Source organism: Sinocyclocheilus grahami, unplaced genomic scaffold (genome assembly GCF_001515645.1).
Source record: "Sinocyclocheilus grahami isolate Dianchi unplaced genomic scaffold, SAMN03320097.WGS_v1.1 scaffold389.1, whole genome shotgun sequence".
NCBI lineage: Eukaryota > Metazoa > Chordata > Actinopteri > Cypriniformes > Cyprinidae > Sinocyclocheilus > Sinocyclocheilus grahami.
In genome coordinates, this window is record NW_015505568.1 from 995,881 (window position 1) to 1,021,381 (window position 25,501).

At 38.5% G+C, this 25,501-nt stretch overlaps 1 protein-coding gene across 2 annotated transcripts in view; it reads left to right on the plus strand.

Moving 5' to 3' along the window:
- The first annotated feature begins 16,351 nt into the window (after positions 1–16,351).
- LOC107550168 (retinoic acid-induced protein 2-like) overlaps positions 16,352–25,501 on the plus strand; it is a 26,960-nt gene continuing 17,810 nt past the window's right edge. For both annotated transcript variants that reach the window (XM_016231403.1, XM_016231404.1), the window contains exon 1: positions 16,352–16,603. The gene's annotated coding sequence lies outside the window, so the exon portion shown is untranslated. The remainder of the gene's footprint in view (positions 16,604–25,501) is intronic.

The window sequence follows — 25,501 nt, forward strand, 5'->3', positions numbered from 1 at the left end:
CATCTGTTAATGTTAATGGGCGGAGCACTGGTGCGCCACCTGAGCCCAACTAAATGACACTTAACTGGAGCACCTGCAACTAGTGATGCAAAGTCCGATTCATTTCCGCGAACCGGTTCTTTTCGCACAGATCGGCTCATCGAATCGGTTCAAAAAGCCGATTAATCGGTTCCTGGCGTCATCAAGCAATAACGTCTCTATGCATTTCTTTTCTAACAACTCAATGCCATGTTGTATCAATGAAAAATTCAAACAAGTCATTTGTGTCAACGCATATCGAAACATTCAAACATAAAGTTACATAAAGTTACTTAATTAGTTAAGTTAATGGTGTTTGTGGTCACAGTTTCATTCGCGGATCCTCCGATACGACTGACTGAGCAATACTGACTAGTCTACAACTCGGATAAGATTCCTAAAAGTTTCACACATTACAGACATTGATGCACAAACTTAGAAATTACATGTCTAAAATATAAAGAATGAATAAACCAGTCTTATAAACTCCTTGATTTCACTTAAGCAACTTTAAAAATGATATGCATGCGCAATTAACTATTGTAAAATGTATTTGCATCACTCGACAGAAATGTTTTTGCAGGTTTTAATAAAATGTAAATTAATAACAGTCATAATAAACAAGCATATTTCCAGGCTTGCACAGTATCGTCAACTCACTCATCAGAATCTTCGGTAATCCTCGGCAAACTTCGCCAGTTGGTTGAACCGGCTCATTTAAAATTATTTATTTATTTTTTATTAATGCTCAATAACATAAGAACATTGTCAAGGAATTACATACAAATACATATAATAAAACAAAGAGAGAGAGAAATAGGATTATACAAAAAACAATGAAAAACAAAAGATGACAAGGAGACACAATAATGCATACATTACCACTATTGATACAATAACATACAAACATTAATATACAGGGAAAGCTTTCTTTAAACATTTCTTCATAATATTTTATAAATCTTTGGGATTGTTTGTTATTTATACAACTAAGAGATTTAAGAAGTGATATTAATTCAGTTTTAAAATGGGGATAGGATGGAATATTATTTGCAAACTTTTGTTTATGAATAAAGAATTTGCCATATAAAATAAAGAAGTTAACAATATACTCTAGGGGTCTATGTTTATCATCAATATAATAAAAAATAATGTCTTTTAGACTGAAAGAATAAGTAACATTGGCCGAATCGAATATATAGGAGCCAAGGTCAGACCAAAATTGCTTGGATATCGGGCAATCATAAAACAAATGTGCAAATGTCTCTTCTGTTTGCTTACAAAAAGCACATGAACGGTCAATGTCCAGATATTTAGAAATACTAGCGTTTACAGGATATATTTTATGCAAAATTTTGAAATGTATTTCTTTAGCTTTATTGGAAATACAGTATTTTCCAGGTAAAAGGCTCATTCACATCTACCTGCAACATTAGTAGCGTGTTTTCAAAAATATCTATATCAGAGAGACTGGTATTTTTAATTTTTGTTTAACTAGTGTTTTAACTAGATAATGGATATGCATGGTGATAACTGGCGGGCAATCATAAAACAAATGTGCAAATGTCTCTTCTGTTTGCTTACAAAAAGCACATGAACGGTCAATGTCCAGATATTTAGAAATATTAGCGTTTACAGGATATATTTTATGCAAAATTTTGAAATGTATTTCTTTAGCTTTATTGGAAATACAGTATTTTCCAGGTAAAAGGCTCATTCACATCTACCTGCAACATTAGTAGCGTGTTTTCAAAAATATCTATATCAGAGAGACTGGTATTTTTAATTTTTGTTTAACTAGTGTTTTAACTAGATAATGGATATGCATGGTGATAACTGGTTTGGTAGGAAGGAGAGTCGGACGAGTTGCTTCTCACGAAGCTCAAAACTGCATCTTGGAAGCCACAAGTCTAGTAAGCGAATGGTTTATGGTCTGGCCTCCGTGCAAATTTTTTTGTGGTTCATAATCAGTGCTGGGAAAGTTACTTTGGAAATGTAATAGGTTAGAGATTACAAGTTACCCTATTTAAAATGCAATAAGTAGTGTAACTATTTAAATTACTTTATTAAAGTAATGTAACTGATTACATTTTGATTACCTTTCTAAATTTCCAACAAACTGTTAATCATTTTGAAATATTTAAAGCAGGCAGGGTTAACTTTACTGTAGTACTCAACACTCATTACTGTCAGACTTTCAAAATCTTTCGTCACTCGAAGATTATAATAATTCAATTTTAAATCACAGCCACCCACAAAATCAGACTGTAGCAGCTCTTTTTACTTTGAGATCGTTCTGAGGTTAAACACTGATTTAAAATCAATAGTTTAATAGCTATAATACTGTGTTTTAAATCAAATCTTTGCATAGCTATGACAGGGAACACTGGCATCTAACAATCCTTTGGAAAAAAATAAAGCTTATACATAAAAAATAAAGCATGTACACAAACCCAAATAGGAAATAAAACAAGTTGTCAAATAAGCATGTGTCCTAAACTCTTGAAACCATGGCTTGAAACATTAGTGTCCCATGTTTTAGAGCAGTCAGTGCAATTTATGAAAGAAATCAATTAAATCTGTATGTATGTGAAAATATTCAGGTGTAATCCTGTAATCCCCCATTAATATTTTCATAAGTAACTAATTTAGTTACACTTTTTTTTGTTTGTTGCTGTGTCCTTGTTATGCAGTTATGCAGTGATTTCGTGCTCATTCTCATTCTGTCATGTGAGCAAAATTATAATTGGTCTTAATGACTTGCTGTATGTGTCGCTGTGTGTTTCTATTTCACTTTATTAATTGGTTTCTATTTCGCTTCTCTTGAGTATTTCTTGATTCAGGTGGTCAGTTGTGACATTCAGCGGCCATATATATTCCTGAATAAAAACCACAGTCCAGGCCAATGCTGTACAGCCGTGTGCTTATAGGCCTAGCTATTACTATGACTCAGTCTCCATGCAAGAAAATAAATGCAGCAAGAACTCAGGCCAAAACATGCATAAAAACAGCTTTTACAAACCCATTTCAAATGTTTTATTGAATTTATAATAAATTAAATGCAATTAACAAATCATCAAATAGGCCTATCATTAAGTGTCTGTATAATGTTCTTTTATTCATTTGTAGGGCTGTTTTTTTGTTTTTTGTTTTCGTTGGAAGGCTTGTCAAAACCAGCCAATACGAGACTATAACCCCTATTCTTCCTTTTAATCATACAAATATTTAATTAAAAATGTGTACAAATTGATAAAACTGTTTTGACATCAGGTATAAGTCTATAGGACGTCTGCAATACATCTATAGGACGTTTCCTATCAGATGTCAAATAGACGTTTAGAAGATGTATTTAAGATGTTTATGATTTTGACCCAGATAGCACACGTTTGTCTGTTAAAGATCGCTTCATCTGCAAAGCATCTGCTGTGTACAAACATCTGATAGACGTCTCTAAGATGTCAGTTTTATAAACATATCATAAACATCTTAAAGACATCTTCTAAACGTCTATTTGACATCTGATAGGAAATGTCCTATAGACGTATTGCAGATGAGCAAACACTCTAAAAAAAAAAAAACATCTTGCATATATAAACGCAGACATCAAATAGACATCTCCAAGATGTACATGTGCGATTAGGGGGAGTGCTTTACTGTCAGGAGCTGGGGCCACCTTCTGTATGCAACATTAGTAGCGTGTTTTCAAAAATATCTATATCAGAGAGACTGGTATTTTTAATTTTTGTTTAACTAGTGTTTTAACTAGATAATGGATATGCATGGTGATAACTGGTTTGGTAGGAAGGAGAGTCAGACGAGTTGCTTCTCACGAAGCTCAAAACTGCATCTTGGAAGCCACAAGTCTAGTAAGCGAATGGTTTATGGTCTGGCCTCCGTGCAAATTTTGTTGTGGTTCATAATCAGTGCTGGGAAAGTTACTTTGGAAATGTAATAGGTTAGAGATTACAAGTTACCCTATTTAAAATGCAATAAGTAGTGTAACTATTTAAATTACTTTATTAAAGTAATGTAACTGATTACATTTTGATTACCTTTCTAAATTTCCAACAAACTGTTAATCATTTTGAAATATTTAAAGCAGGCAGGGTTAACTTTACTGTAGTACTCAACACTCATTACTGTCAGACTTTCAAAATCTTTCGTCACTCGAAGATTATAATAATTCAATTTTAAATCACAGCCACCCACAAAATCAGACTGTAGCAGCTCTTTTTACTTTGAGATCGTTCTGAGGTTAAACACTGATTTAAAATCAATAGTTTAATAGCTATAATACTGTGTTTTAAATCAAATCTTTGCATAGCTATGACAGGGAACACTGGCATCTAACAATCCTTTGGAAAAAAATAAAGCTTATACATAAAAAATAAAGCATGTACACAAACCCAAATAGGAAATAAAACAAGTTGTCAAATAAGCATGTGTCCTAAACTCTTGAAACCATGGCTTGAAACATTAGTGTCCCATGTTTTAGAGCAGTCAGTGCAATTTATGAAAGAAATCAATTAAATCTGTATGTATGTGAAAATATTCAGGTGTAATCCCCTTTGTAATCATTAATATTTTCATAAGTAACTAATTTAGTTACACTTTTTTTTGTTTGTTGCTGTGTCCTTGTTATGCAGTTTTTTCATGATTTCGTGCTCATTCTCATTCTGTCATGTGAGCAAAATTATAATTGGTCTTAATGACTTGCTGTATGTGTCGCTGTGTGTTTCTATTTCACTTTATTAATTGGTTTCTATTTCGCTTCTCTTGAGTATTTCTTGATTCAGGTGGTCAGTTGTGACATTCAGCGGCCATATATATTCCTGAATAAAAACCACAGTCCAGGCCAATGCTGTACAGCCGTGTGCTTATAGGCCTAGCTATTACTATGACTCAGTCTCCATGCAAGAAAATAAATGCAGCAAGAACTCAGGCCAAAACATGCATAAAAACAGCTTTTACAAACCCATTTCAAATGTTTTATTGAATTTATAATAAATTAAATGCAATTAACAAATCATCAAATAGGCCTATCATTAAGTGTCTGTATAATGTTCTTTTATTCATTTGTAGGGCTGTTTTTTTGTTTTTTGTTTTCGTTGGAAGGCTTGTCAAAACCAGCCAATACGAGACTATAACCCCTATTCTTCCTTTTAATCATACAAATATTTAATTAAAAATGTGTACAAATTGATAAAACTGTTTTGACATCAGGTATAAGTCTATAGGACGTCTGCAATACATCTATAGGACGTTTCCTATCAGATGTCAAATAGACGTTTAGAAGATGTATTTAAGATGTTTATGATTTTGACCCAGATAGCACACGTTTGTCTGTTAAAGATCGCTTCATCTGCAAAGCATCTGCTGTGTACAAACATCTGATAGACGTCTCTAAGATGTCAGTTTTATAAACATATCATAAACATCTTAAAGACATCTTCTAAACGTCTATTTGACATCTGATAGGAAATGTCCTATAGACGTATTGCAGATGAGCAAACACTCTAAAAAAAAACCTCTTGCAGACGTCAAATAGACATCTCTGTGAGGTACGTGTGCTATCAGGGGAATGTATGTAAAACTGACATCTTAAAGACGTCTATCAGATGTTTGTACACAGCTTTCCAGATGAAGAGATCTTTAACAGACATCTTGCAGACGTACCTGTGCTATCTGAGTAGACTTGGTTCAAAAGTTTGTCACTGGAGGTTTGATAAGCGCTCCGAACCACTAGTTCGAAAAAATGATTCGCGAAAGCTTCGAAGCTTCACGAAGCAATGCTTTGAAAGCACCCATTAGTGCACAGTTAAAGTCTATATTGGTTAATTTTGGATACTTTTGTTTTCTTTCTCAGGTGTAAGTGAAGCTCGGCCGGTCAGGCAGCCTACTTAAAACAGAGAAAGAAACAGTAAAAAGAACGATTTATTGTTAATAAAATTCCCAGTTATTAATTTCAAGTCTTCAGAATGTGAATTTCTTGTTTGTAACTTCACCAGTTAACCATAAAATGAAAGCATCCCCTGTTGAAAAAAAACAGCATATGCTGGTTAGGTATTTTTTGATGCTGGTTTGAGCTGGTCATGTGCTGGTCCTAAGCTGGTCCGACCAGCACATGACCAGCATCCCAGCTTCAAAACATACCTAACCAGCATATGCTGGTTTTTTCAACAGGGTCTGCTGTCTTTAAGATGTCAGTTTTACATACACTCTAAATCATAAGCATCTTAAAGACATCTTCTAAACGTCTATTTGACATCTGATAGGAAACGTCCTATAGACGTATTGCAGATGAGCAAACACTCTAAAAAATACGTCTTGTAGACGTCAAATAGACGTCTTCGTGATGTACGTGTGCTATCAGGGAAGTATACATTTGACTTAAACTAACTTTTCTGCATGTTGCGGGCTCGGGAGAAACACTCATTTTAGTCAGGGCATTATTGTATTGATAGTATATAGTTGTGTGTGTGTGTGTGTGTGTTTAAGAGTATTCCCAGATAGCACAGGTACATCTGCGAAAGATCTCTTCATCTGGAAAGCATCTGCTGTGTACAAACATCTGATAGACGTCTTTAAGATGTCAGTTTTAAATCATAAACATCTTACAGACATCTTCTAAACGTCTATTTGACATCTGATAGGAAACGTCCTATAGACGTATTACAGATGAGCAAACACTCTAAAAAACACGTCTTGCAGATGTAATGCAGACGTCGAATAGACGTCTCCGTGATGTACGTGTGCTATCAGGGAGGGTTACATGGATGGAGTAAGAGATGTGTAGTACTCCGGTGTAGTAGGTGGCGGTATGTGCGTTTCACGGGTGTTTGTAAGCCGCCATTACTCTAAAAGTAGGAGATTTCCAGTCTTCCGATCCATTAACCTCGCGCAGAGTTGAGTCGCTGCGCTTCTTTACGCGTCCAGCGATTATGTAAATGAGGCCAGCGGCCGTAAACTGACTCGTGAGACCAGAATATCGTTCATTCGCGATGACTGGAAGATTGTGGACACCCGAAGCGGAGGAGACGCTGATCGAGCTCTGGCAGGAGTCTGCATGTCTGTACGACATTTCGTCCGCCGATTACCACAACCGGGAGGAGAAGGACAAACGATGGAAGGAGGTCGCCGATGCGCTTCAGATGCCCGGTGAGTTTCGGCTTGAGTAATGCGCGCTACTAGAAACATTGATTTACCGCAAACATCCACATTTAAGATGCTGGTCTGTCTAAATGAATCCCTGTCTGTGCACGAATATATGTGCAAAATAAATGTTGACTTCAGGAAGGATCTTGCTCATTTAAACCGTCCTTTAACCTAGTGGCAGAAGTGAATTAATAAAATATCAAAGATTTAACTAAGATGTGATTGATTGTATCGGGGGAGGAGCTACTGCAAACTAACCGATATAAAGTTGGTTTGACATGTCAGAGATTCAGCTTCGGAGATCTTCAATAGTTCTTTAACGATTTAGCACAAGGACAAGAAACATAATGTGTTATAATTGTTATCAAATGTAGAAGAGAACACACAATGTGTTTTATTTGTTTTAATCTGCCTTAAGGTATTGCAATCGATAGACCGTATAATGTAAAAGTGCTGAATAGGGACCGTCTGCAAAGTGCAAAACGAAGAGCAAAATGCAATATTATTCCATCTAAATGCTTCATTTGTGAAATGTATAAAAAAATACATCTCAAATCTAAGGGTTGTGTCTTATTACTGGTTCATAAAAGAACATTTAGATGTTGGTTTTATTCACAGAACTATATAGCACAACAAAAGTTATTTAAATGGAACGATTGAGAGAAAGCTTGCAAAGCATTACAAAGATTGTGCAGTTTACCGACTAACTTTTCTGCATGTTGCGGGCTCGGGAGAAACACTCATTTTAGTCAGGGCATTATTGTATTGATAGTATATAGTTGTGTGTGTGTGTGTTTAAGAGTATTCCCAGATAGCACAGGTACATCTGCGAAAGATCTCTTCATCTGGAAAGCATCTGCTGTGTACAAACATCTGATAGACGTCTTTAAGATGTCAGTTTTAAATCATAAACATCTTACAGACATCTTCTAAACGTCTATTTGACATCTGATAGGAAACGTCCTATAGACGTATTACAGATGAGCAAACACTCTAAAAAACACGTCTTGCAGATGTAATGCAGACGTCGAATAGACGTCTCCGTGATGTACGTGTGCTATCAGGGAGGGTTACATGGATGGAGTAAGAGATGTGTAGTACTCCGGTGTAGTAGGTGGCGGTATGTGCGTTTCACGGGTGTTTGTAAGCCGCCATTACTCTAAAAGTAGGAGATTTCCAGTCTTCCGATCCATTAACCTCGCGCAGAGTTGAGTCGCTGCGCTTCTTTACGCGTCCAGCGATTATGTAAATGAGGCCAGCGGCCGTAAACTGACTCGTGAGACCAGAATATCGTTCATTCGCGATGACTGGAAGATTGTGGACACCCGAAGCGGAGGAGACGCTGATCGAGCTCTGGCAGGAGTCTGCATGTCTGTACGACATTTCGTCCGCCGATTACCACAACCGGGAGGAGAAGGACAAACGATGGAAGGAGGTCGCCGATGCGCTTCAGATGCCCGGTGAGTTTCGGCTTGAGTAATGCGCGCTACTAGAAACATTGATTTACCGCAAACATCCACATTTAAGATGCTGGTCTGTCTAAATGAATCCCTGTCTGTGCACGAATATATGTGCAAAATAAATGTTGACTTCAGGAAGGATCTTGCTCATTTAAACCGTCCTTTAACCTAGTGGCAGAAGTGAATTAATAAAATATCAAAGATTTAACTAAGATGTGATTGATTGTATCGGGGGAGGAGCTACTGCAAACTAACCGATATAAAGTTGGTTTGACATGTCAGAGATTCAGCTTCGGAGATCTTCAATAGTTCTTTAACGATTTAGCACAAGGACAAGAAACATAATGTGTTATAATTGTTATCAAATGTAGAAGAGAACACACAATGTGTTTTATTTGTTTTAATCTGCCTTAAGGTATTGCAATCGATAGACCGTATAATGTAAAAGTGCTGAATAGGGACCGTCTGCAAAGTGCAAAACGAAGAGCAAAATGCAATATTATTCCATCTAAATGCTTCATTTGTGAAATGTATAAAAAAATACATCTCAAATCTAAGGGTTGTGTCTTATTACTGGTTCATAAAAGAACATTTAGATGTTGGTTTTATTCACAGAACTATATAGCACAACAAAAGTTATTTAAATGGAACGATTGAGAGAAAGCTTGCAAAGCATTACAAAGATTGTGCAGTTTACCGGCCCCTAGAGGAAGATATTGCACTTGTTTTGACCAAGTTTGACTTTCAGAAATTTAAAGGGGTCATATGATGCTTTTTTAAAGATCATTATTTGGTGTAACAGAATATGTTGACATGCTTTAATGTTTAAAAAACACATTATTTTTCAAATACTGTACATTATTGTAGGTCCTCTATGCCCCGCCTCTCTCAAACGCTTTGTTTTCTACAAAGTCCCTCCTTCCGACAAGCACAGTCTGCTCTGATTGGCCAGCTGACCCAGTGCATTGTGATTGGCCGAACACCACAAGCACTCGTCGGAAATGTAACGCCCCTTACCATAATCGCCAGCTTCATCTTTCAAAATAAATGTAAAGACAGTAAATAATGTCATTAGTTTTACCATCAGTTCAAGCTCGAAAGGGGAACAGACACAGTAATGATGCAGTGCACAAGCTGCGGTTAAGACAGCTGACTCTAGTGTGATGTGACGCTGTCTCTCTCTCTCTCTCACTCTCTCCCTCTCCCTCGCTCTCTCTCTCTCTCTCTCTCTCTCTCTCTCTCTCTCACTCACACACACACACACAAGGTACATAAATGTAGTTTCATTTGTCTGAGTACAAGGTTTTATTTTTTCAATTTTGCACCGTTTTGTCCCACTTCTCAAGAATGACTGACTTATTAATAGTAATAATATAATAATAACCACTATCACATATCTTGTTTACAATATTTCTTATTTAAATTCAAGTGAGCGTTATAAGTGCTTGTCTTTATATCTTTCAAAGAGCTTGGTGCACTATTTGCTCTTGTTTTGTTAATTGTAAAAAACATTCCGGTGGGAAAACATTCATCTTTTTATCCTTTACATGTACTTTGTAGACGGTCCCTAGCTGGCCTACGCGCTAGCTCGGCGCTGCTAGAGACTTTATGCGTTTTAACATAAAGAAGACGATTAAAACAAATAAACTGCAATGTGTGTTCAGTTGTATGTTTTAATGCTTTTCAGATAAGCCATTTTGTATACAATTATACTCATCCACTAAGAATTTATTGAAGTTTTTCACGGCTGAATATCTGTCTAATATCCAACTTTATATGGTCAAACTCTACTATGTCAAATTGGCTCAAAATTCTAATTAATTCGCTAAATTATAGAACAACCTGTATGCAGTTATGCATATTCATGAATGCAGTGATGATTTGCCAGGGCTGCCAACTTTGATTGCATTTGGCTGGAGTGAGATTTTGAATGCATGGGATTTAAATACACTTCATTTTTACAGGGTTTCTGCTGTCCTTCCACACAAATCAAGGCCTGAAAATATCTTAAACTTGAGCAGAAAGTCTTCAATTCACCCTGCAAAAAAAAAGCATTGATTCCCAAATATCCTTCTCAAGATTTGTTTTCTTGAGATGCAAATTTGACATGAAGTCTTGTTTTCTGAGAAAATGAACACAATTGAGTTTGTGCTTTAAAGAGTAGGTCATACGGGTTTTCGAAAAATATCTCTTTCGCCGTTTGTAAGGTAGCTATCCTTCAATGTAAACCGTCTGCAAAGTTGTTAATCAAAAAAGTGCATGATAAACAAAGATATCGTCTCTCAAAAGAAAGAGTCGACTCAGAATCGCCTTAACGAGTCCTTATATTTTCGAATGTTCTGCCTGTTACCGATCTACGTCACTAGGTAACACATTAGCATAATGCCCACCCGCCCACGAAATACAAACACTCGCTGTGTCGAGAAGATGCTATGTTCCCCGATACCACAGCAATACAATTCGAACCTTTTGTTCTGCTCGTCATTTTACCGAGGACTGCTTCTCTCATCTTACCTTTTATCTTCTTGGCTTCTAATCTTCTTTATTTGGACCAACAAGCGTCTCAGAACCACAACCTGTAAGTACGATTGATACGTTGTGTGTACATTTTCGCTGAATATCTGTCTAATATCCAACTTTATATGGTCAAACTCTACTATGTCAAATTGGCTCAAAATTCTAATTAATTCGCTAAATTATAGAACAACCTGTATGCAGTTATGCATATTCATGAATGCAGTGATGATTTGCCAGGGCTGCCAACTTTGATTGCATTTGGCTGGAGTGAGATTTTGAATGCATGGGATTTAAATACACTTCATTTTTACAGGGTTTCTGCTGTCCTTCCACACAAATCAAGGCCTGAAAATATCTTAAACTTGAGCAGAAAGTCTTCAATTCACCCTGCAAAAAAAAAGCATTGATTCCCAAATATCCTTCTCAAGATTTGTTTTCTTGAGATGCAAATTTGACATGAAGTCTTGTTTTCTGAGAAAATGAACACAATTGAGTTTGTGCTTTAAAGAGCAGGTCATACGGGTTTTCGAAAAATATCTCTTTCGCCGTTTGTAAGGTAGCTATCCTTCAATGTAAACCGTCTGCAAAGTTGTTAATCAAAAAAGTGCATGATAAACAAAGATATCGTCTCTCAAAAGAAAGAGTCGACTCAGAATCGCCTTAACGAGTCCTTATATTTTCGAATGTTCTGCCTGTTACCGATCTACGTCACTAGGTAACACATTAGCATAATGCCCACCCGCCCACGAAATACAAACACTCGCTGTGTCGAGAAGATGCTATGTTCCCCGATACCACAGCAATACAATTCGAACCTTTTGTTCTGCTCGTCATTTTACCGAGGACTGCTTCTCTCATCTTACCTTTTATCTTCTTGGCTTCTAATCTTCTTTATTTGGACCAACAAGCATCTCAGAACCACAACCTGTAAGTACGATTGATACGTTGTGTGTACATTTTCAATTGAGTGCTCAAAATATCTTGTTTTTTTCGTGCTAATATGTGATGTATACCTAGTGCAGCTTTAGTTTTCCAGGTAAAGCACGATATTACTGTTTTACTGAAATAGTTCTGATAATTCGCTGTGAACCCACTATTTCCTAAGAATGTGTCGATTAATGTAGACTGTCGTTGTTCTAATTACTTCGTTTAATAATAAAGAATGTAGTGTAGCGCACAGACTTTTATAATCATTGTGAAAGTGCTGTTTATGTAGTTACAGGGTTAATGCAGGGAGTAAAATACCTGGTAGAGAGAAAAGAGGCGTTATAATTAAAGGTTAAGACACGGAGCGTCTTTTGCCTGTCGTTCTTCAGACATTACAGTAGACATATTTTGGTTTTCAAACTGTATTGTTTCATCAGTTAGTCACGTTAGCACTCGGCTAACGTATCCACCATTATTGTTTTGTTAAGTGTTTACAGTTTAGCAGCTAAACTTTAGCTGTGGGCACGATTCGCTTGCGTAAGTGTTAAACAAAATGTTTTTATGTCATTATTTTAAGACATTATTATTGTGTTATGTAAAGGTGCATGCTAGGGTTGCCAGGTTGTCACAAAAAAACCCGCCCAATTGCTACTCAAAATCGATACGTTTCAGAAAGGCGGGGCATAGAGGAGAAACAATAATGTACAGTATGTGGAAAATAATGTGTTTTTTGAACCTTAAACCGCATAAACACATTTCATTACATCAAATACACAAAATACTGTTCTTTTTAGCAGCATCATATGACCCCTTTAATCAAACTCACTTCATCTTGATAAATTTCACGAAACAAGTTTTATTTTGCTTCAAGTAATTGTGTTTTGATTTAAGAGTCTTCTGAGGTTTGCACTGGAAAACAAGACAAAAAAAAATAATATATATATATATATATATATTGTTTTTTTTTTATTATTATATTGTAATAGTTTTTGTTAGTAAAATGAGTTAAAATGTAATGATATCTATTGGAAATTGTTTTCAAACTTTGAGGCATTGCCAATACAAGACATTTACATTTAGAGACCATATTGACGTATTCCATTCAAAAAAAAAATCTTTAGAAACTTTCTCTACTTGGTCTTAAAAATCTTAAAGTCTTGAATTTACATTTATAAAACTTGCAGAAGCCCTGTTTTTAATTTTGCCTTAATGCTGATTACCCAAATACTGCAGCCGAATGTTGTACTAGACGCTCGTTTTACAATCAGTCACTACTAACTTTACCTACATATACTAGCTAGCTTATATTATCAGATTTCTTACCAATTTATTAAAAATTTAAATTGTGTGACAAAAAGGTAGCCTATAGTATGTTATAGTAGCCTATATAAATGTATACGTAATAAACTTTTGTCCACAATTGTAAAGCAGACTTACAATTGTAAGTCTAGTATAATTGTAACTAGTTACTGATATAAAAATATAGTTTCTTGCATGCAATTTATGATGCATGAAAATGTTAGTTTGGTTATGCCATGTAAAATGGAAATATGTGCATAACTGTAATGTAAGGTATGCGGTGCAGAAAACATCTCTTCGTTGCGTTAAACCGTAAGCACACTGTTGGATTTGGCACAAATACAATTGTATAACTTCCTTTTCCTTCCCTTTGAAATTCAAGACAAATTGTTGCTGCTGCCATTTTTAAGTGTTTTTATGTTTTTAAATGCATTTTGTCCCGCTCAGCTTTGGCGGTGGCGACCAGGGTGGCGTCTCTGAGGACTCAATATTCCAGACTGAGGAAACCCAAACCCAACGGGAGTGAGAAGAAGCCCCTCACGATGAGGCAGCGGTGGCTCCTGAGGGCCCTCGGCTTCCTGAAGCCACACATCGTTCATCGGCAAAGCGAGAACCCTGTACGTCTACAAACACATAGAGCCCTATGAAATCAGTGTTGTTTTTTCCCATTTTCATTTTTCTTGGTTAAATGGGTAAATTTATTTTGACATTTAATTTAGGTACCCAAAAAGCATCACGAAACTTACAATTTAACCACAAAGTCCCACTTTACAATAAGGTTCCTTTTGTTAATTATACTTAAAGCAATAACTAACAATGAGCAATACATTTGCTACAGTATTTATTCATCTGTTAATGTGCAATTTTTCATTTTAATGTGTTGGTAAATGTTGGAATCAACGTAAAGATTAATAAATGCTTTAGAAGTAGTTTTCATTGTTAGTTTAACTAATGTTGTTAACTGATATGAACAAATTGTAAAATGTTACCAACACCAATTTATTAAACGTTTAACAAATTAAATTTGGGGGGATTTTTTTATACCTCTGAATTTCATTTTTTTTATTGTTTACTTTTTAGTTTTATTAGATTTTTTATAGTTTTGTAGTAATCAAAGCATACGTAATCAGTTGATTTTCAAAACTTATAAAGTTTAATAATTTTTTTTTTTTTACAACAATACGGCACTATAAAATGTTTTTTTTCCCCCCCAGAAATTGTGTTCTTATTTCTCTATTTATGATTTCATGCAAATGCATTATCAAAACTGGTGGCATTCAAATGAAGGCATAAGTCATTAAATGTTTAATCCTTTAAACTGTCAACAAATGAAAATTTAATACGTTTACTGTATTTACTGTAGGCTACTGTTCAAATGAAAACTAATTGAGAACAGTAAATAAAGTAGATTCTGCGATTCCGTCTTCGTTTACTGCATTGTGAAAGTCTTGCGTGAGTCATTAAGACGGATTGTAATTGTTCTTGCTCTTCTTGTAGCTGGGTTCTGATAAAGTGGAGGAAACTGCAGACGAGTCGGATGAAATGGAGACGGATAAAGAAGTGGACAGTTTCGACTCCATCAGCGTGTGTCTCTCCCCGATGCCCGGCACTCCTGGCTGCTGTAAGCTACCATAGTAAAACTGTGCTATTATGGTAGTGGCCACTGTCAACAAAACCAGAAATGAAAGAAAACACAGAAAGCTGCTTCTTATCTGAGTTTGATTTTATTGTAGTAAAGCTACAGTAATCTAGTGGGAACTATAGTTACCGATGTGCAGTGAAAGGGATTTTAGCATTCTCTTGTGTTTCCAGAAGAAAACAATCAACTCGACTTGAAAAGCAATACTTTCTAGTGTCTACAACCACAAAAATTACCATTAATATGTCAATGTGAACATGCATCATGGTAATACCATGTTTTGGCATGTTACTACAGTGCATGTGCAAAAAAATCCATAGTATTACCATAGTAACATGCCCAAAAGCATGGTATTAATATGATGCATGTATGTATATAAAAAAGTGGTTTTGCCATAGCACATGCCCAAAAACATATTACTATGATGCATGTGCAAAAAACATGGTATTACCATGGTGATATGTAGTACTATGATGCATATATAAAAACAATGGTTTAATATTACCATGTTTTTGAACATGTGCTTTGATATGTTGTTTTAGGCAGGCATCATAAAATACCATGCTTTTGGACGTTACCATGGTAATACCATATTTTTGCATGTGTTACCATGATGATACTGTTTTTGTACATGCACTATGACAATACCATGTTTTTTTTTTATAAATGCATCATAGTAATCCCATGTTTTTGGACATGTTACCATGGTAATACACATGCACGTGCGTGCACTATGGACCTGCACTATGATAATGCCATTGTTTTTGTTTTTAAACATGCATCATAGTAATACCATGTTTTTACGTGTTTTAGGACGTTGTGTGTGTTTTGCACATGCATCATTGTGATACAGTGTTTTTGGACATGTTACCATGGTATGATTTTGGACATACGCTATGACACTACCAAGGTTTTCTTCTTTTTTTTTGCATATGCATCATGCCTTAACACCATGTTTTTTTATATGCACTATGATAATACCATGTTTTTGTACATGCACTGTGATAATACCATATGGGTTTTGGACAGATACGCTTTTTCAAATGTTTAATGGATCTTGAATCAGGGTAATACTATGGTATATCCGAAAATGCCATGCTGTTATCATCACTGTACCACAGCACACATACAATATTTATTGAAAGGGAAATGCAATGAATAATAATTTATTATACATTAGGATGTTGCAGTTTGGATGGTTTAGGCGGAGAGAGCGCGCGCGCGAGAGAGACTGTGTGTGTGTGTGTGTGTGTGTGTGTGTGTGAGAGAGAGAGATGAGAGAGAGAGACTGTGTGTGTGTATGAGAGAGAGAGAGAGAGAGAGAGAGAAAGAGATAGAGGATCACAGCGGCTCTACGACCACAGACAAGCGTCACACCGACACATCCGTCGCGCTTTACAGTGAAACGCGCGACACAGGCCTGCGTCCGCCACCGTAAACCGACGCATAGCGGATTGTTCGCGTCTCATATGAGGCACACGAGCAGCCAAACCCTTCCAGAGGAAACCGACGAGTGCTTAATGACAGCCATCGAGCGACTGGCCGGGAAGAAAACGAGGAAAATCCAGGAATAACGCACGACTCCGAGGTAGCGTGTGATCGCCTTTCATTAATGTGCGCGTGTGATTGTCAATGTTCAGTTACTGATGGGGTTTAGAGAACGTTTTATACATTGGCACAGGACTGCATTGCTTTCATCCCTATATAATGTTACATAGTGCTCTAATAGTACAGTATATAATGTCTATCCAATAACAGGGTGTCGTTGGATAGAGAAACAGACACAGTAAACCCGGCGGCTGCGCAGGTGCTCGGGCATCTCTCGTGGATTTAAAGGGATTCGCAAACCACAGATCGTATTGAACCAGTTAAGGACATTATATATTCTTATACTTACACAATTAGACCGCATAGTAGGCTAAAAATAACGTGGATAAATGTTGCTTTGAAAGGTTTACGCGTCCCTGATTGATGCGTTGTTGAAATAACAGAAATGATGTTGGTCTTAAAGGGACAGATCACCTAAAAATGCAAATTCAGTCCATATCTACTCACCCTCATGATGTTAAATCCCTTGAACGTACTGTGTTATTTAATGAAGCAAAAGCAGAAATTTAGGCGAATATCATTGGCGATCTGTTCCATACAATGCAAGTGGACGGGGACTGAAGCTGACAAGGGTAAAAAGGATATATATATATATATATATATATATATATATATATATATATATATATATATAAAATAAATAATATTCTTTCTTTCTTTCTTTCGTCATAGGTTTGTGTGAGGAACTGCCATAATTCTCAAATATTCTGTAAATGAGATTTTTAATTTTGGGTGTACTGTTCCTTTAACGTGTGTGCCTTGGGGATTGTGGGGTCAGATATGTTTCCAAATAGCTGATGGGTAACACGAGCTCCCCAGTGAGGGATATTGGCATAATTAGTTGTGGTGATGGTACAAGCTCTTGATCTGGCAGTTTAAAACCATTTTGACATTTTGTTCAGCAGCGTCGAGGACATAGGCTACAGAAATGCTTTAGACTTTAAACACTTTAAAAACGGTGTTAAGATGCATTGGACATGATTGCAGGGAATTCAATCTCATTGTGTTTTTCTCAATATGAGAGTGACAAAGAGCATCTTACGAACACGTTTAGTAGTTCTAATAAAAGTGCAATGTACGTCAAATCATTAACAGCACCGTGAAGCTTCCTGAACAGCATAAAAATGCTGAAACACCAATGCAAAGACACGATTACGATGTTACAGGCTCTAGTAATGCTGCACATGGGAGTGGAACAGCATTCTTGATGAGGCGTCATAATGGGGCTGGATGTAGAATTGTTTATGTCCTTGGTAACCGTTCCGTCAATTGAGTTAATCAGTGCTGCCTCACGGACTCACATGTGCACTTCTGAAAGCATTAGGTCACGTTTGCAGGCTTTGGGGGTCAAACCGAGGCTGGGTTTTCTTGACCTTTGCGCGCACACGTTCACACGTTCAGGACGACCAACCATCGTCAGTTCATTAAACTGAAGAGCAGTCGCTAGCGCATCAGTATTCACACATCAGCACCTGCCAACACCCACTTCACTAGTCAACCAATTAGTGTGCAATAATATAACAAAAAGTCTACATCATAAAGACAATATAAGCATGTTACGGGGCTCTATTTTTATTGCCTTTTTCCCCTCACATATTTTAGTAATCATCTTACATTGGATATCTTTCAAAAGCTTAAACATTCTAAATTCATCTGTGAAAAAAACATTGAAATTGGACATTGACCTTGTTGCATTTTGTAACTTGTAATAAAAGAAACTGTGGATGTAACCGGACATTGCTTACCATGGAAAGGATACTTTAAAGGGGTCATATGATGCTTTTTAAAGATCATTATTTTGTGTATTTGGTGTAACAGAATATGTTGACATGCTTTAATGTTCAAAAAACACATTATTTTTCATATACTGTACATTATTGTAGGTCCTCTATGCCCCGCCTCTCTCAAATGCTTCGTTTTCTACAAAGTCCCTCCTTCCGACAAGCGCAGTCTGCTCTGATTGGCCAGCTGACCCAGTGCATTGTGATTGGCCGAACACCGCAAGCACTCGTCGGAAATGTAACGCCCCTTACCATAATCGCCCTTTTAGCAGGCTCCTCCCCCTAGTGGGCGGTGTCAAGTGTCATATTACAAAATACTACAATATTGTATCATTGAAACCTTTTCTAATCTTATCACATATCATTGGTCTGAGTCTCAAGGTTCGGTGACTATTTTGTGATAGAAGTAATATTGTGACAGAAATCTATACATTTGTGACAGGAATTGCATAAAAAAAAATTCAGTGGAGTTTGGGTGTCACCTAGTGGCTATTTTTGGTATAGCGCCTAAACAACATCTTACAGGTACCTCAATTTTTTGTGATATCAACTTCAAATTTGGAACATACACACTAAAAATGCTGGGTTATTTCAACCCAACTTTGGGTCAAATTTGGACTAACCCAACTTTTGGGTTAAATATTGAATGTAAAAATTTAACCCAACGGTTGAGTTAGAACATATTTGACCCAAAGCTGGGTTGAAATAACCCAGCATTTTTTTAGAGTGTAACTTTAGACATATAGCTTTGATTTGATAACAATTTTAGCACTTTTTTTAGTATGGCATATTTTCTTTACAGTAAATGTAAACTTTTATTTTACACTTTCATATTTTGCAATTTTTTTCAGCAATATTGATTGTTTTCTTTAAACATATTGCAATGAAGATCTTCTGAGAGGTTGCCAGGATTTTTGGTTGTGTGCAATAATATTATATATTGTACATCATAAAGACATTATTTGTTAATATTTTTTATAATTTTCAAACTACTAGGAGAATGTTTTTCAACATATTTCAATATGCATACAGAATATTCACAATAATTTTACTGGCAACATAAAATTAAGTGAAATTTAGTCATTTTTGTATTGTCAAAAGGGCAATTTTTCAAGCTGTACTTTCTTTGTGTTTCCTTTTGTAAAACCATAGCGAACACTTCTAGAGAATGGTTTCTAGGTTCAGAAAATCTGTGTAATTCCTGAGTAGTTGCCTAATCTTATTTTAGGCCTTAAGCCACAGGCCAGTTAACTCAGGAATGTCCTGCATTGACGGTGTCAGACTCACTGTCCCCTCGTCTTTTGGGTTGTGCTTTTAAAATGCTGGCGGAGGTGGAGCGTCACGTGTGTGTGAAAGAATGTTGTTGCATTTGGGGGGTGAACGACCGCAGATGATGCACAGTCACGACCCAAACGTTTAGACGAACAAGCGTCTATTTAACATCGCATGTCATGCAAAAACGGCAATTTAACAACCTCTTCATATTCTCATTTTTGTTGTTGGATTGTGCTTTGGATTGAATTGTAGTGTTTATGTTGAGCTGGCTAGTTTGTGGTATTGTATCTAGGTGTTGTTCACTCTTGCCTGTTTTAAGAGGGGAGGTTCAAATATGCCATCCCTTCCAGGAGCACCTGTCATGTGCTGCTGGACTCAGATCTGTATTCAGCATCACACTGACCAGATTCATAAAGGCACGCGTGCACATCTCAGAGTAACAGGAACAGTGGTTGCTAGGGTGTTGCTATGTGCTTTAGGTGTTCCGAACATATTTCTATGCAGTTAGGTTCTCTAGCTGGTTGCTAGGGTATTCTGAGGGGTTGCTAGGGCATTACAGTTGCTAAGGTCTTTTGGGTGGTTGCCAGGGTGTGTGGGTGGTGACTAGAGCATTGCTATGTGGTTACTAAGGTGTTCAGAGTGTTTTAAGCACGTTGCTATGAAGTTACTAAGATATATCAGGTGGTTGCTAGGGCATTATGCAGTTGCTGAGGTCTTTTGGGTGGTCGCTAGGTCATTGCTATGCAGTTGCAAGGGTGTTCAGACTGTTTTAATCTCTATGCAGTTACTACTAAGGTTCGTTGCTAGGGTGTTCTTGGTGGTTGCTAGGGCATTGCAGTTTCTAAGGTCTTCTGGGTGGTTGCCAGGGTGTTTGGGTAGTGACTAGAGCATTGCTATTGGTTGCTAAGGACTTGAAGCAAATTTCACTGAAGTTACAATGATTATTGGATGGTTGCTAGGACATTGCTATGCAGTTGCTAAGGTGTTCGTAGTAACTTCATTGAAACATGCTTATGACACTGTGAACACCATAGCAATGCCCTCATAACCAACCAAACATACTGGCAACCACCCAATAATCTTAGTAACTTCATAGAAACATGCTTAAAAAACTAATTATCGGGCAGTTGCCAGGGTGTTCAAGTGGTGACAAGGGCATTTTCTATGCAGTTGCTAAAGTGTTCATAGTTTTAAGCAGGTTGCTGTTTTCTGGGTGGTTGCCAGGGTGTTCAGGGTGGTTGCTAGGGCATTGCTATTCTGTTGCTGAGGTGTTCTGCGTGGTTGCCAGGGTGTTCACGTGGTGACTAGGGCATTGCTATGCTGTTGCTAAGGTGTTCTGGGTGGTTGCCAGGATGTTCACGTGGTGACTAGGGCATTGCTATGCTGTTGCTAAGGTGTTCTGGGTGGTTGCCAGGATGTTCACGTGGTGACTAGGGCATTGCTATGCTGTTGCTAAGGTGTTCTGGGTGGTTGCCAGGATGTTCACGTGGTGACTAGGGCATTGCTATGCTGTTGCTAAGGTGTTCTGGGTGGTTGCCAGGATGTTCACGTGGTGACTAGGGCATTGCTATGCTGTTGCTAAGGTGTTCTGGGTGGTTGCCAGGATGTTCACGTGGTGACTAGGGCATTGCTATGCTGTTGCTAAGGTGTTCTGGGTGGTTGCCAGGATGTTCACGTGGTGACTAGGGCATTGCTATGCTGTTGCTAAGGTGTTCTGGGTGGTTGCCAGGATGTTCACGTGGTGACTAGGGCATTGCTATGCTGTTGCTAAGGTGTTCTGGGTGGTTGCCAGGATGTTCACGTGGTGACTAGGGCATTGCTATGCTGTTGCTAAGGTGTTCTGGGTGGTTGCCAGGATGTTCACGTGGTGACTAGGGCATTGCTATGCTGTTGCTAAGGTGTTCTGGGTGGTTGCCAGGATGTTCACGTGGTGACTAGGGCATTGCTATGCTGTTGCTAAGGTGTTCTGGGTGGTTGCCAGGATGTTCACGTGGTGACTAGGGCATTGCTATGCTGTTGCTAAGGTGTTCTGGGTGGTTGCCAGGATGTTCACGTGGTGACTAGGGCATTGCTATGCTGTTGCTAAGGTGTTCTGGGTGGTTGCCAGGATGTTCACGTGGTGACTAGGGCATTGCTATGCTGTTGCTAAGGTGTTCTGGGTGGTTGCCAGGATGTTCACGTGGTGACTAGGGCATTGCTATGCTGTTGCTAAGGTGTTCTGGGTGGTTGCCAGGATGTTCACGTGGTGACTAGGGCATTGCTATGCTGTTGCTAAGGTGTTCTGGGTGGTTGCCAGGATGTTCACGTGGTGACTAGGGCATTGCTATGCTGTTGCTAAGGTGTTCTGGGTGGTTGCCAGGATGTTCACGTGGTGACTAGGGCATTGCTATGCTGTTGCTAAGGTGTTCTGGGTGGTTGCCAGGATGTTCACGTGGTGACTAGGGCATTGCTATGCTGTTGCTAAGGTGTTCTGGGTGGTTGCCAGGATGTTCACGTGGTGACTAGGGCATTGCTATGCTGTTGCTAAGGTGTTCTGGGTGGTTGCCAGGATGTTCACGTGGTGACTAGGGCATTGCTATGCTGTTGCTAAGGTGTTCTGGGTGGTTGCCAGGATGTTCACGTGGTGACTAGGGCATTGCTATGCTGTTGCTAAGGTGTTCTGGGTGGTTGCCAGGATGTTCACGTGGTGACTAGGGCATTGCTATGCTGTTGCTAAGGTGTTCTGGGTGGTTGCCAGGATGTTCACGTGGTGACTAGGGCATTGCTATGCTGTTGCTAAGGTGTTCTGGGTGGTTGCCAGGATGTTCACGTGGTGACTAGGGCATTGCTATGCTGTTGCTAAGGTGTTCTGGGTGGTTGCCAGGGTGTTCACGTGGAGACTAGGGCATTGCTATTCTGTTGCTAAGGTGTTCTGGGTGGTTGCCAGGATGTTCACGTGGTGACTAGGGCATTGCTATTCTGTTGCTAAGGGGTTCTGGGTGGTTGCCAGGGTGTTCACGTGGTGACTAGGGCATTGCTATGCTGTTGCTAAGGTGTTCAGAGTGTTTTAAGCATGATTCTATCTTCTGGATGGTTGTTAGGGTATTCAGGGCTGCTGCTATGCAGTCGAATGTTGCTAAGATGTTACTAAGGTTCTCTGGGTGTTTAATGCGGTGCTCTGTGTGGTTGCTAGGGCATTGCTATACAGTGTTGCTATAGTGATCAGAGTGTTTTAAGCATGTTGCTGTGAAGTTACTAATATCTGAGAAGTTGCTAGGTCATTGCTATGCAGTTGTTAACGTCTTCTGGATGGTTTCTAAGGTCTTCCTACAGCGGGTGTTTTTTATACACTATCAAACAAATTTTATGCATCTGTCAAACATGGATCTCTCTAGTATGTAGTTGACTTTACTCTGAGATCCAGTACATAACTTCCCTGCACATTTTTCATCTGGCGTCACCCAACACCTCGTTCCAGCAGGTGATGCAGTACAGAAGTGTTTGATTGCACTGTACTCATTAGATTAAAATCTTCTGTCATGTCCGTTTCATGTTTTCTGTCGAGTAGGTGCTCATGAGATTGTCTCATTGTTTCCTGTATAGACTCTGCAATTGGCCCCTGACCCTGTTGTCATAACAGCAGGCTTAAGTTACCGTGCATGAGAGCCATTTAGCTGTTAATGATAACGAATGTATAGGACGAGCTGCTATCTGCTGTCTGCCCTACACGGATCACGTTACCTCATATTTAATTAAAACGCCACACCAATGGAGCCTATTTATAGCATCTGCCACCACAGTCCACTGGTGGGGCATCCCAGAGCTGTAAACCACTGATCTCAGACCAGTTTGAGGTTTTTATGTGTTTTATGTGTGCTGAAGTAAGATCAGTAATTTGTAAAATGTAATTATACCTTTAAATGCCTAATAAAATGTCTTTATTACATTGTAGGAGGGGCGAGTCATATATAGTGAGTGTCAAGTAAGCAAAATCAAAGAACACCCTAGCAACTACCCAGAAGACCTTTGCAACTGTGTAGCAAAGCCGTATTGCACAGAACACGCTAGAACCCATTAAATAACATAGCAACATGTTCTGAGTGGCTGCATGGCAATGGACTTGCAGCAACCCAGAAAACGCTAGCACCCAGCTACAATGGCACCAAAAAACACCCTTGCTGTCACATAGCAACATAGCAGAAACACTCTGAACATCTTAGTATCCACATAGTAAAGCCTTAGAAAACAACCCAGATGATGTTCCCAACCACTTAGCAACCAGATAGCAATGCCCTTAGCAACCACTATACAACAGCCTAGCAATCACATAGCAACATGCTCAGAACCACTCAGTACACCCTAGCAACCACATAGCAACACCCTAAAACACTTTTAACATTAAACAAAGCTGCAGCCACCCAGAAAACCCTAGCAACCCCCCAAAACATATTTGTAGTTACATCGCAACATGGTAAAAACATCTGAGTATCCACATAGGAAAGTCTTAGAAGACCTAAGAAACCACTCGGCAGCACCCTAAAATACTCCAAACACTTTAACAAATGCATAACAAGTCTGCAGTCTCCCAGAAAACCCTAGCAACGCCCCTGGCAACCACCCCATAACATCCACAGCCACAGAGAAATGGTAAAAAAAAGCACTCTGACCATCTTAGTAACCACAGCCCTAGTAACCATGTCAGTCAGTAACTGCGTTTCCATTGCCCTTCAAATTGTGCAAATTGAAATTGCTAATTAAAAATACGCCCAATGGAAGCACGCCAATTGTGCAAAAACTCCCATATAGCGCAAATATTTTTTAAGCTCGCATGAGGTGGTTTTTCAGGCGATTCGAAAAAGGAATATTTCGCAAAACTGCAATGGAAACATGACTGCAAAAGTCACATGATCATTCTTTAATGTACTATAACATGTAAGAAATGCCTCATACATGGCCGCTCTCAAGTATAAGGGGCTTTCTTTGCCATTAATCCTTGGATAACCCCTTATTTACACTGTACACGTCTGCAGTGCATTACGGCTCCGAAGCGGCCATTCTAGTCAGTGCTTGGGCTTATAGTAGCTGCGCCACGGCACATTTCAGAAGCGTCCCAGAAGCATCTCTCTGCATTGTTTTGCAAAAGATACACTCATACTCCTCCTTCAATTCAAAAATAATGGCTAGTGTGGTGGCTGCTATATACGTAAACTTACCAACATCCGTCTCCATGACTTATCGCGAGAGGAAAAAAATAAGTTTTAGTTGCATAACATCGGTTAATGGAAACGCAGTTATTTCGCAATAGTTTTATCAACATTTATAAAATATTGCTTAAGTTTTTCGCAAATCTGTAATGGAAACGCGGCTACTGATGCCCTCTGTTGGTAGGGAATAGTATGACGTTGTATAGATCAATGGTCAGAACACCTTAGCAGCGACCTGGCAACCACCCAGAAGAACATAGCAACTGCATAGCAACACTCTGCCACCCTCAACACCCTAATAGTTGTAGTGTTTTTAGTGGTGATTCAAGTTTATTGGTCTTCAGTAATAGTGAACCTGAGACGTCTTTATGCTGTTGCCATAATCTTTTATCTGTATGTGTGATGTTTGAAGCATCATCTGTACGACTGTTGGCCTGTGTGCATGTTTGTACCCCCCACCCAGTCTGTGTAATCTTGCTCTCGCATCTGGCTGTCTCAGGCTGTGCTGGGCCGTCCCGTGCGGACGCACAAATGCACTATTCATGGCCTGATAAGAGCCACGCGGACAGCTGTGCTCCGGGCCCAGCGCTGACCTTGAAGCGGGCAGAACCAGCAGGTGTTATGGGTCCAGTTATCACC